This window comes from Pleurodeles waltl, unplaced genomic scaffold (genome assembly GCF_031143425.1).
Source record: "Pleurodeles waltl isolate 20211129_DDA unplaced genomic scaffold, aPleWal1.hap1.20221129 scaffold_69, whole genome shotgun sequence".
In the NCBI taxonomy this organism is placed as follows: domain Eukaryota; kingdom Metazoa; phylum Chordata; class Amphibia; order Caudata; family Salamandridae; genus Pleurodeles; species Pleurodeles waltl.
The window spans coordinates 270,901-283,356 of NW_027150390.1; the positions used below are offsets into that span (position 1 = coordinate 270,901).

The following is a 12,456-nucleotide window of genomic DNA, read 5'->3' on the forward strand; positions in this document are numbered from 1 at the left end:
GCAGATCAGGAGCCTTCAGAGGAGTGGCATGGGATCGCTGGAGCTATTCTGGCAAGGCTCTCACCTCATTTGCCTAAGAATGTCACATGGCATGCTGGGTGCAGAAAATCTTCGCCTTCCCCTCTCACAGTCAGTCATAGGGGAAAGTCAAGGCCCTCTCAGTCACTAGCCATGTCACGCCTTTGTCAAGACAGAAGCAGCCCCACCCGCTCCTTCTCTGTGATCCTGCGCTACCATGCTCAGGTTTTGGCCTTACCTGGGAGCCAGAGGTGCACCCGGTGAGGGCTTGCCCGGTATGAGCGTTCGGGACGTGAGTGGACTTAGGACTGGAAGTTCTGTCCATTCGAAGCAGCCAACCTTCCTGCTGCAGACAGGGGCTGTTCCCTTGGGTTTCTTTCACCTTGCTCTCGGATAAATTTGGTTGTATGCTGCAGTTGCCTGCGATGACTACAAGGTGGCGCTGCTTTCAGGTAAGAGCACAAATATGCAGAAAATGTTGGGGACTTTTGCCACATTTATCGGTGGTGGGTCTCGCACATTTTTTCCAGGGGAGAGATATTGACCTGAAACACTTGTTACTGCAGAGATGCTGCAGTTCTAAAGGCTGGTCGGGCAGAAGGGCTTAGCCGTTTCATTGCCTGCCCCCCTGCAGCCCATTTATTACCAGCAGTTGTGAGTGGTGACTGCTGTTTGTAAAATATAAAAATTTCAGGACATAGAAAGTCGCAGACGGGGCTTTTGGGATGCCTGCCTATGTCTTTGTTTATTATTTATCTAATAGCTGAGTAATCTGGTCAAGATATTTCTCTTTTTTTTAACATATTGCGTTAGAATAGCTACTGCTTTCTTAATGTATAAATATTAGCACTGCGTTGGCCGGGAATCGAACCCGGGTCAACTGCTTGGAAGGCAGCTATGTTCACCACTATACCACCAACGCTCCATGGCATATGTTTTTTTTAAGCTCTAGACATCACAACCCTGAGTTCAATTACTATATTGCACCAGTATCAGAGGTATTTTTGGTTTACAGACCAACATGAAAATCAGTAAAAAAGTTCTTGCAACTGCTAAGGAACTGGAGATTGAAACCCATGCAAAAGCTGCGCAGAAAAGGAGAAAGGGAAAGCAGCAGTTCAAATCATTGAAATAAGCATATATTGGCAGCAAGGGAAAAACAGCAGGGTAGAGAAAGAAAACAGCTCCACGAAATTCACAGGAGATTGATAATAGCAGGACAAAAAAAGGGAATAATAGCGTTCCAAGCAGGCTCAGAAAGAAGTGCGAGGGTCCCATCTTTCGTTAATGGTCATAACTGTGCATCATTTCCTTTGAAGTGTAGGGTTGATTCTCTGACCATCTGTCTCCCTGACTTTGAGCAGAGACCGATAGTTGAGCAGTCTCTTCCCACAAAAAGCTGGCACAAGCCTGCTGTTTTCCGCTCTGGCAGCGTGGAAACGAGAGAGTGGTCCTCACAAGAAAAAAAAAATCAATCCATGCTAGCAGAGGATAGTTTCGATCCATCGACCTCTGGGTTATGGGCCCAGCACGCTTCCGCTGCGCCACTCTGCTTCCTGTTCAAAATGCTGTGGTTATGCAGATCAGGAGCCTTCAGAGGAGTGGCATGGGATCGCTGGAGCTATTCTGGCAAGGCTCTCACCTCATTTGCCTAAGAATGTCACAAGGCATGCTGGGTGCAGAAAATCTTCGCCTTCCCCTCTCACAGTCAGTCATAGGGGAAAGTCAAGGCCCTCTCAGTCACTAGCCATGTCACCCCTTTGTCAAGACAGAAGCACCCCCACCCGCTCCTTCTCTGTGATCCTGCGCTACCATGCTCAGGTTTTGGCCTTACCTGGGAGCCAGAGGTGCACCCGGTGAGGGCGAGCGTTTGGGAGTGTTCGGGACGTGAGTGGACTTAGGACTGGAAGTTCTGTCCATTCGAAGCAGCCAACCGTCCTGCTGCAGACAGGGGCTGTTCCCTTGGGTTTCTTTCACCTTGCTCTCGGATAAATTTAGTTGTATGCTGCAGTTGCCTGCGATGACTACAAGGTGGCGCTGCTTTCAGGTAAGAGCACAAATATGCAGAAAATGTTGGGGACTTTTGCCACATTTATCGGTGGTGGGTCTCGCACATTTTTTCCAGGGGAGAGATATTGACCTGAAACACTTTTTACTGCAGAGATGCTGCAGTTCTAAAGGCTGGTCGGGCAGAAGGGCTTAGCCGTTTCATTGCCTGCCCCCCTGCAGCCCATTTATTACCAGCAGTTGTGAGTGGTGACTGCTGTTTGTAAAATATAAAAATTTCAGGACATAGAAAGTCGCAGACGGGGCTTTTGGGATGCCTGCCTATGTCTTTGTTTATTATTTATCTAATAGCTGAGTAATCTGGTCAAGATATTTCTCTTTTTTTAACATATTGCGTTAGAATAGCTACTGCTTTCTTAATGTATAAATATTAGCACTGCGTTGGCCGGAATCGAACCCGGGTCAACTGCTTGGAAGGAAGCTATGCTCACCACTATACCACCAACGCTCCATGGCATATGTTTTTTTTAAGCTCTAGACATCACAACCCTGAGTTCAATTACTATATTGCACCAGTATCAGAGGTATTTTTGGTTTACAGACCAACATAAAAATCAGGAAAAAAGTTCTTGCAACTGCTAAGGAACTGGAGATTGAAACCCATGCAAAAGCTGCGCAGAAAAGAAGAAAGGGAAAGCAGCAGTTCAAATCATTGAAATAAGCATATATTGGCAGCAAGGGAAAAACAGCAGGGTAGAGAAAGAAAACAGCTCCACGAAATTCACAGGAGATTGATAATAGCAGGACAAAAAAAGGGAATAATAGCGTTCCAAGCAGGCTCAGAAAGAAGTGCGAGGGTCCCATCTTTCGTTAATGGTCATAACTGTGCATCATTTCCTTTGAAGTGTAGGGTTGATTCTCTGACCATCTGTCTCCCTGACTTTGAGCAGAGACCGATAGTTGAGCAGTCTCTTCCCACAAAAAGCTGGCACAAGCCTGCTGTTTTCCGCTCTGGCAGCGTGGAAACGAGAGAGTGGTCCTCACAAGAAAAAAAAATCAATCCATGCTAGCAGAGGATGGTTTCGATCCATCGACCTCTGGGTTATGGGCCCAGCACGCTTCCGCTGCGCCACCCTGCTTCCTGTTCAAAATGTTGTGGTTATGCAGATCAGGAGCCTTCAGAGGAGTGGCATGGGATCGCTGGAGCTATTCTGGCAGGGCTCTCACCTCATTTGCCTAAGAATGTCACAAGGCATGCTGGGTGCAGAAAATCTTCGCCTTCCCCTCTCACAGTCAGTCATAGGGGAAAGTCAAGTCCCTCTCAGTCACTAGCCATGTCACGCCTTTGTCAAGACAGAAGCACCCCCACCCGCTCCTTCTCTGTGATCCTGCGCTACCATGCTCAGGTTTTGGCCTTACCTGGGAGCCAGAGGTGCACCCGGTGAGGGCTTGCCCGGTATGAGCGTTCGGGACGTGAGTGGACTTAGGACTGGAAGTTCTGTGCATTCAAAGCAGCCAACTTTCTTGCTGCAGACAGAGGCTGTTCCCTTGGGTTTCTTTCACCTTGCTCTCGGATAAATTTGGTTGTATGCTGCAGTTGCCTGCGATGACTACAAGGTGGCGCTGCTTTCAGGTAAGAGCACAAATATGCAGAAAATGTTGGGGACTTTTGCCACATTTATCGGTGGTGGGTCTTGCACATTTTTTCTAGGGGAGAGATATTGACCTGAAACACTTTTTACTGCAGAGATGCTGCAGTTCTAAAGGCTGGTCGGGCAGAAGGGCTTAGCCGTTTCATTGCCTGCCCCCCTGCAGCCCATTTATTACCAGCAGTTGTGAGTGGTGACTGCTGTTTGTAAAATATAAAAATTTCAGGACATAGAAAGTCGCAGACGGGGCTTTTGGGATGCCTGCCTATGTCTTTGTTTATTATTTATCTAATAGCTGAGTAATCTGGTCAAGATATTTCTCTTTTTTTTAACATATTGCGTTAGAATAGCTACAGCTTTCTTAATGTATAAATGTTAGCACTGCGTTGGCCGGGAATCGAACCCGGGTCAACTGCTTGGAAGGCAGCTATGCTCACCACTATACCACCAACGCTCCATGGCATATGTTTTTTTTAAGCTCTAGACATCACAACCCTGAGTTCAATTACTATATTGCACCAGTATCAGAGGTATTTTTGGTTTACAGACCAACATGAAAATCAGGAAAAAAGTTCTTGCAACTGCTAAGGAACTGGAGATTGAAACCCATGCAAAAGCTGCGCAGAAAAGGAGAAAGGGAAAGCAGCAGTTCAAATCATTGAAATAAGCATATATTGGCAGCAAGGGAAAAACAGCAGGGTAGAGAAAGAAAACAGCTCCACAAAATTCACAGGAGATTGATAATAGCAGGACAAAAAAAGGGAATAATAGCGTTCCAAGCAGGCTCAGAAAGAAGTGCGAGGGTCCCATCTTTCGTTAATGGTCATAACTGTGCATCATTTCCTTTGAAGTGTAGGGTTGATTCTCTGACCATCTGTCTCCCTGACTTTGATCAGAGACCGATAGTTGAGCAGTCTCTTCCCACAAAAAGCTGGCACAAGCCTGCTGTTTTCCGCTCTGGCAGCGTGGAAACGAGAGAGTGGTCCTCACAAGAAAAAAAAATCAATCCATGCTAGCAGAGGATGGTTTCGATCCATCGACCTCTGGGTTATGGGCCCAGCACGCTTCCGCTGCGCCACTCTGCTTCCTGTTCAAAATGCTGTGGTTATGCAGATCAGGAGCCTTCAGAGGAGTGGCATGGGATCGCTGGAGCTATTCTGGCAAGGCTCTCACCTCATTTGCCTAAGAATGTCACATGGCATGCTGGGTGCAGAAAATCTTCGCCTTCCCCTCTCACAGTCAGTCATAGGGGAAAGTCAAGGCCCTCTCAGTCACTAGCCATGTCACGCCTTTGTCAAGACAGAAGCAGCCCCACCCGCTCCTTCTCTGTGATCCTGCGCTACCATGCTCAGGTTTTGGCCTTACCTGGGAGCCAGAGGTGCACCCGGTGAGGGCTTGCCCGATATGAGCGTTCGGGACGTGAGTGGACTTAGGACTGGAAGTTCTGTCCATTCGAAGCAGCCAACCTTCCTGCTGCAGACAGGGGCTGTTCCCTTGGGTTTCTTTCACGTTGCTCTCGGATAAATTTGGTTGTATGCTGCAGTTGCCTGCGATGACTACAAGGTTTCGCTGCTTTCAGGTAAGAGCACAAATATGCAGAAAATGTTGGGGACTTTTGCCACATTTATCGGTGGTGGGTCTCGCACATTTTTTCCAGGGGAGAGATATTGACCTGAAACACTTTTTACTGCAGAGATGCTGCAGTTCTAAAGGCTGGTCGGGCAGAAGGGCTTAGCCGTTTCATTGCCTGCCCCCCTGCAGCCCATTTATTACCAGCAGTTGTGAGTGGTGACTGCTGTTTGTAAAATATAAAAATTTCAGGACATAGAAAGTCGCAGACGGGGCTTTTGGGATGCCTGCCTATGTCTTTGTTTATTATTTATCTAAGAGCTGAGTAATCTGGTCAAGATATTTCTCTTTTTTTTAACATATTGCGTTAGAATAGCTACTGCTTTCTTAATGTATAAATATTGGCACTGCATTGGCCAGGAATCGAACCCAGGTCAACTGCTTGGAAGGCAACTATTCTCACCACTATACCACCAACACTCCATGGCATATGTTTTTTTTAAGCTCTAGACATCACAACCCTGAGTTCAATGACTATATTGCGCCAGTATCAGAGGTATTTTTGGTTTACAGACCAACATGAAAATCAGGAAAAAAGTTCTTGCAACTGCTAAGGAACTGGAGATTGAAACCCATGCAAAAGCTGCGCAGAAAAGGAGAAAGGGAAAGCAGCAGTTCAAATCATTGAAATAAGCATACATTATATTGGCAGCAAGGGAAAAACAGCAGGGTAGAGAAAGAAAACAGCTCCACGAAATTCACAGGAGATTGATAATAGCAGGACAAAAAAAGGGAATAATAGCGTTCCAAGCAGGCTCAGAAAGAAGTGCGAGGGTCCCATCTTTCGTTAATGGTCATAACTGTGCATCATTTCCTTTGAAGTGTAGGGTTGATTCTCTGACCATCTGTCTCCCTGACTTTGAGCAGAGACCGATAGTTGAGCAGTCTCTTCCCACAAAAAGCTGGCACAAGCCTGCTGTTTTCCGCTCTGGCAGCGTGGAAACGAGAGAGTGGTCCTCACAAGAAAAAAAAATCAATCCATGGAGCAGAGGACGGTTTCGATCCATCGACCTCTGGGTTATGGGCCCAGCAAGCTTCCGCTGCGCCACTCTGCTTCCTGTTCAAAATGCTGTGGTTATGCAGATCAGGAGCCTTCAGAGGAGTGGCATGGGATCGCTGGAGCTATTCTGGCAGGGCTCTCACCTCATTTGCCTAAGAATGTCACAAGGCATGCTGGGTGCAGAAAATCTTCGCCTTCCCCTCTCACAGTCAGTCATAGGGGAAAGTCAAGTCCCTCTCAGTCACTAGCCATGTCACGCCTTTGTCAAGACAGAAGCACCCCCACCCGCTCCTTCTCTGTGATCCTGCGCTACCATGCTCAGGTTTTGGCCTTACCTGGGAGCCAGAGGTGCACCCGGTGAGGGCTTGCCCGGTATGAGCGTTCGGGACATGAGTGGACTTAGGACTGGAAGTTCTGTCCATTCGAAGCAGCCAACCTTCCTGCTGCAGACAGGGGCTGTTCCCTTGGGTTTCTTTCACCTTGCTCTCAGATAAATTTGGTTGTATGCTGCAGTTGCCTGCGATGACTACAAGGTTTTGCTGCTTTCAGGTAAAAGCACAAATATGCAGAAAATGTTGGGGACTTTTGCCACATTTATCGGTGGTGGGTCTCGCACATTTTTTCCAGGGGAAAGATATTGACCTGAAACACTTTTTACTGCAGAGATGCTGCAGTTCTAAAGGCTGGTCGGGCAGAAGGGCTTAGCCGTTTCATTGCCTGCCCCCCTGCAGCCCATTTATTACCAGCAGTTGTGAGTGGTGACTGCTGTTTGTAAAATATAAAAATTTCAGGACATAGAAAGTCGCAGACGGGGCTTTTGGGATGCCTGCCTATGTCTTTGTTTATTATTTATCTAATAGCTGAGTAATCTGGTCAAGATATTTCTCTTTTTTTTAACATATTGCATTAGAATAGCTACTGCTTTCTTAATGTATAAATATTAGCACTGCGTTGGCCGGGAATCGAACCCGGGTCAACTGCTTGGAAGGCAGCTATGCTCACCACTATACCACCAACGCTCCATGGGATATGTTTTTTTTAAGCTCTAGACATCACAACCCTGAGTTCAATGACTATATTGCACCAGTATCAGAGGTATTTTTGGTTTACAGACCAACATGAAAATTAGGAAAAAAGTTCTTGCAACTGCTAAGGAACTGGAGATTGAAACCAATGCAAAAGCTGCGCAGAAAAGGAGAAAGGGAAAGCAGCAGTTCAAATCATTGAAATAAGCATATATTGGCAGCAGGGGAAAAACAGCAGGGTAGAGAAAGAAAACAGCTCCACGAAATTCACAGGAGATTGATAATAGCAGGACAAAAAAAGGAAATAATAGCGTTCCAAGCAGGCTCAGAAAGAAGTGCGAGGGTCCCATCTTTCGTTAATGGTCATAACTGTGCATCATTTCCTTTGAAGTGTAGGGTTGATTCTCTGACCATCTGTCTCCCTGACTTTGAGCAGAGACCGATAGTTGAGCAGTCTCTTCCCACAAAAAGCTGGCACAAGCCTGCTGTTTTCCGCTCTGTCGGCGTGGAAACGAGAGAGTGGTCCTCACAAGAAAAAAAAATCAATCCTGCAAGCAGAGGATGGTTTTGATCCATCGACCTCTGGGTTATGGGCCCAGCACGCTTCCGCTGCGCCACTCTGCTTCCTGTTCAAAATGCTGTGGTTATGCAGATCAGGAGCCTTCAGAGGAGTGGCATGGGATCGCTGGAGCTATTCTGGCAGGGCTCTCACCTCATTTGCCTAAGAATGTCACAAGGCATGCTGGGTGCAGAAAATCTTCGCCTTCCCCTCTCACAGTCAGTCATAGGGGAAAGTCAAGTCCCTCTCAGTCACTAGCCATGTCACGCCTTTGTCAAGACAGAAGCACCCCCACCCGCTCCTTCTCTGTGATCCTGCGCTACCATGCTCAGGTTTTGGCCTTACCTGGGAGCCAGAGGTGCACCCGGTGAGGGCTTGCCCGGTATGAGCGTTCGGGACGTGAGTGGACTTAGGACTGGAAGTTCTGTCCATTCGAAGCAGCCAACCTTCCTGCTGCAGACAGGGGCTGTTCCCTTGGGTTTCTTTCACCTTGCTCTCGGATAAATTTGGTTGTATGCTGCAGTTGCCTGCGATGACTACAAGGTGGCGCTGCTTTCAGGTAAGAGCGCAAATATGCAGAAAATGTTGGGGACTTTTGCCACATTTATCGGTGGTGGGTCTCGCACATTTTTTCCAGGGGAGAGATATTGACCTGAAACACTTTTTACTGCAGAGATGCTGCAGTTCTAAAGTCTGGTCGGGCAGAAGGGCTTAGCCGTTTCATTGCCTGCCCCCCTGCAGCCCATTTATTACCAGCAGTTGTGAGTGGTGACTGCTGTTTGTAAAATATAAACATTTCAGGACATAGAAAGTCGCAGACGGGGCTTTTGGGATGCCTGCCTATGTCTTTGTTTATTATTTATCTAATTGCTGAGTAATCTGGTCAAGATATTTCTCTTTTTTTTAACATATTGCGTTAGAATAGCTACTGCTTTCTTAATGTATAAATATTAGCACTGCGTTGGCCGGGAATCGAACCCGGGTCAACTGCTTGGAAGGCAGCTATGCTCACCACTATACCACCAACACTCCATGGCATATGTTTTTTTTAAGCTCTAGACATCACAACCCTGAGTTCAATTACTATATTGCACCAGTATCAGAGGTATTTTTGGTTTACAGACCAACATGAAAATCAGGAAAAAAGTTCTTGCAACTGCTAAGGAACTGGAGATTGAAACCCATGCAAAAGCTGCGCAGAAAAGAAGAAAGGGAAAGCAGCAGTTCAAATCATCGAAATAAGCATATATTGGCAGCAAGGGAAAAACAGCAGGGTAGAGAAAGAAAACAGCTCCACGAAATTCACAGGAGATTGATAATAGCAGGACAAAAAAAGGGAATAATAGCGTTCCAAGCAGGCTCAGAAAGAAGTGCGAGGGTCCCATCTTTCGTTAATGGTCATAACTGTGCATCATTTCCTTTGAAGTGTAGGGTTGATTCTCTGACCATCTGTCTCCCTGACTTTGAGCAGAGACCGATAGTTGAGCAGTCTCTTCCCACAAAAAGCTGGCACAAGCCTGCTGTTTTCCGCTCTGGCAGCGTGGAAACGAGAGAGTGGTCCTCCCAAGAAAAAAAAATCAATCCATGCTAGCAGAGGATGGTTTTGATCCATCGACCTCTGGGTTATGGGCCCAGCACGCTTCCGCTGCGCCACTCTGCTTCCTGTTCAAAATGCTGTGGTTATGCAGATCAGGAGCCTTCAGAGGAGTGGCATGGGATCGCTGGAGCTATTCTGGCAGGGCTCTCACCTCATTTGCCTAAGAATGTCACAAGGCATGCTGGGTGCAGAAAATCTTCGCCTTCCCCTCTCACAGTCAGTCATAGGGGAAAGTCAAGTCCCTCTCAGTCACTAGACATGTCACGCCTTTGTCAAGACAGAAGCACCCCCACCCGCTCCTTCTCTGTGATCCTGCGCTTCCATGCTCAGGTTTTGGCCTTACCTGGGAGCCAGAGGTGCACCCGGTGAGGGCTTGCCCGGTATGAGCGTTCGGGACGTGAGTGGACTTAGGACTGGAAGTTCTGTCCATTCGAAGCAGCCAACCTTCCTGCTGCAGACAGGGGCTGTTCCCTTGGGTTTCTTTCACCTTGCTCTCGGATAAATTTGGTTGTATGCTGCAGTTGCCTGCGATGACTACAAGGTGGCGCTGCTTTCAGGTAAGAGCACAAATATGCAGAAAATGTTGGGGACTTTTGCCACATTTATCGGTGGTGGGTCTCGCACATTTTTTCCAGGGGAGAGATATTGACCTGAAACACTTTTTACTGCAGAGATGCTGCAGTTCTAAAGTCTGGTCGGGCAGAAGGGCTTAGCCGTTTCATTGCCTGCCCCCCTGCAGCCCATTTATTACCAGCAGTTGTGAGTGGTGACTGCTGTTTGTAAAATATAAAAATTTCAGGACATAGAAAGTCGCAGACGGGGCTTTTGGGATGCCTGCCTATGTCTTTGTTTATTATTTATCTAATAGCTGAGTAATCTGGTCAAGATATTTCTCTTTATTTTAACATATTGCATTAGAATAGCTACTGCTTTCTTAATGTATAAATATTAGCACTGCGTTGGCCGGGAATCGAACCCGGGTCAACTGCTTGGAAGGCAGCTATGCTCACCACTATACCACCAACGCTCCATGGCATATGTTTTTTTTAAGCTCTAGACATCACGACCCTGAGTTCAATGACTATATTGCACCAGTATCAGAGGTATTTTTGGTTTACAGACCAACATGAAAATCAGGAAAAAAGTTCTTGCAACTGCTAAGGAACTGGAGATTGAAACCAATGCAAAAGATGCGCAGAAAAGGAGAAAGGGAAAGCAGCAGTTCAAATCATTGAAATAAGCATATATTGGCAGCAAGGGAAAAACAGCAGGGTAGAGAAAGAAAACAGCTCCACGAAATTCACAGGAGATTGATAATAGCAGGACAAAAAAAGGGAATAATAGCGTTCCAAGCAGGCTCAGAAAGAAGTGCGAGGGTCCCATCTTTCGTTAATGGTCATAACTGTGCATCATTTCCTTTGAAGTGTAGGGTTGATTCTCTGACCATCTGTCTCCCTGACTTTGAGCAGAGACCGATAGTTGAGCAGTCTCTTCCCACAAAAAGCTGGCACAAGCCTGCTGTTTTCCGCTCTGGCAGCGTGGAAACGAGTGTGTGGTCCTCACAAGAAAAAAAAATCAATCCATGCTAGCAGAGGACGGTTTTGATCCATCGACCTCTGGGTTATGGGCCCAGCACACTTCCGCTGCGCCACTCTGCTTCCTGTTCAAAATGCTGTGGTTATGCAGATCAGGAGCCTTCAGAGGAGTGGCATGGGATCGCTGGAGCTATTCTGGCAGGGCTCTCACCTCATTTGCCTAAGAATGTCACAAGGCATGCTGGGTGCAGAAAATCTTCACCTTCCCCTCTCACAGTCAGTCATAGGGGAAAGTCAAGTCCCTCTCAGTCACTAGCCATGTCACGCCTTTGTCAAGACAGAAGCACCCCCACCCGCTCCTTCTCTGTGATCCTGCGCTACCATGCTCAGGTTTTGGCCTTACCTGGGAGCCAGAGGTGCACCCGGTGAGGGCTTGCCCGGTATGAGCGTTCGGGACGTGAGTGGACTTAGGACTGGAAGTTCTGTCCATTCGAAGCAGCCAACCTTCCTGCTGCAGACAGGGGCTGTTCCCTTGAGTTTCTTTCACCTTGCTCTCGGATAAATTTGGTTGTATGCTGCAGTTGCCTGCGATGACTACAAGGTGGCGCTGCTTTCAGGTAAGAGCACAAATATGCAGAAAATGTTGGGGACTTTTGCCACATTTATCGGTGGTGGGTCTCGCACATTTTTGTCCAGGGGAGAGATATTGACCTGAAACACTTTTTACTGCAGAGATGCTGCAGTTCTAAAGGCTGGTCGGGCAGAAGGGCTTAGCCGTTTCATTGCCTGCCCCCCTGCAGCCCATTTATTACCAGCAGTTGTGAGTGGTGACTGCTGTTTGTAAAATATAAAAATTTCAGGACATAGAAAGTCGCAGACGGGGCTTTTGGGATGCCTGCCTATGTCTTTGTTTATTATTTATCTAATAGCTGAGTAATCTGGTCAAGATATTTCTCTTTTTTTTAACATATTGCGTTAGAATAGCTACTGCTTTCTTAATGTATAAATATTTGCACTGCGTTGGCCGGGAATCGAACCCGGGTCAACTGCTTGGAAGGCAGCTATGCTCACCACTATACCACCAACGCTCCATGGCATATGTTTTTTTAAAGCTCTAGACATCACAACCCTGAGTTCAATTACTATATTGCACCAGTATCAGAGGTATTTTTGGTTTACAGACCAACATGAAAATCAGGAAAAAAGTTCTTGCAACTGCTAAGGAACTGGAGATTGAAACCCATGCAAAAGCTGCGCAGAAAAGGAGAAAGGGAAAGCAGCAGTTCAAATCATTGAAATAAGCATATATTGGCAGCAAGGGAAAAACAGCAGGGTAGAGAAAGAAAACAGCTCCACGAAATTCACAGGAGGTTGATAATAGCAGGACAAAAAAAGGGAATAATAGCGTTCCAAGCAGGCTCAGAAAGAAGTGCGAGG

General features: G+C 46.9%; 6 non-coding genes across 6 annotated transcripts; all 6 read right to left on the reverse strand.

The window, feature by feature from the left end:
* Positions 1 to 868: 868 nt before the first annotated feature.
* Positions 869 to 940, reverse strand: TRNAG-UCC (transfer RNA glycine (anticodon UCC)). The gene has a single exon. It is a non-coding gene; the product is annotated as a tRNA-Gly (tRNA).
* Positions 941 to 4,056: 3,116 nt separating this feature from the next.
* TRNAG-UCC (transfer RNA glycine (anticodon UCC)) lies at positions 4,057 to 4,128 on the reverse strand. Its single transcript has one exon. It is a non-coding gene; the product is annotated as a tRNA-Gly (tRNA).
* A 3,122-nt stretch (positions 4,129 to 7,250) lies between these two features.
* TRNAG-UCC (transfer RNA glycine (anticodon UCC)) lies at positions 7,251 to 7,322 on the reverse strand. The gene has a single exon. It is a non-coding gene; the product is annotated as a tRNA-Gly (tRNA).
* A 1,522-nt stretch (positions 7,323 to 8,844) lies between these two features.
* TRNAG-UCC (transfer RNA glycine (anticodon UCC)) lies at positions 8,845 to 8,916 on the reverse strand. Its single transcript has one exon. It is a non-coding gene; the product is annotated as a tRNA-Gly (tRNA).
* Positions 8,917 to 10,439: 1,523 nt separating this feature from the next.
* TRNAG-UCC (transfer RNA glycine (anticodon UCC)) lies at positions 10,440 to 10,511 on the reverse strand. Its single transcript has one exon. It is a non-coding gene; the product is annotated as a tRNA-Gly (tRNA).
* Positions 10,512 to 12,035: 1,524 nt separating this feature from the next.
* On the reverse strand, positions 12,036 to 12,107 carry TRNAG-UCC (transfer RNA glycine (anticodon UCC)). The gene has a single exon. It is a non-coding gene; the product is annotated as a tRNA-Gly (tRNA).
* Positions 12,108 to 12,456: the final 349 nt, after the last annotated feature.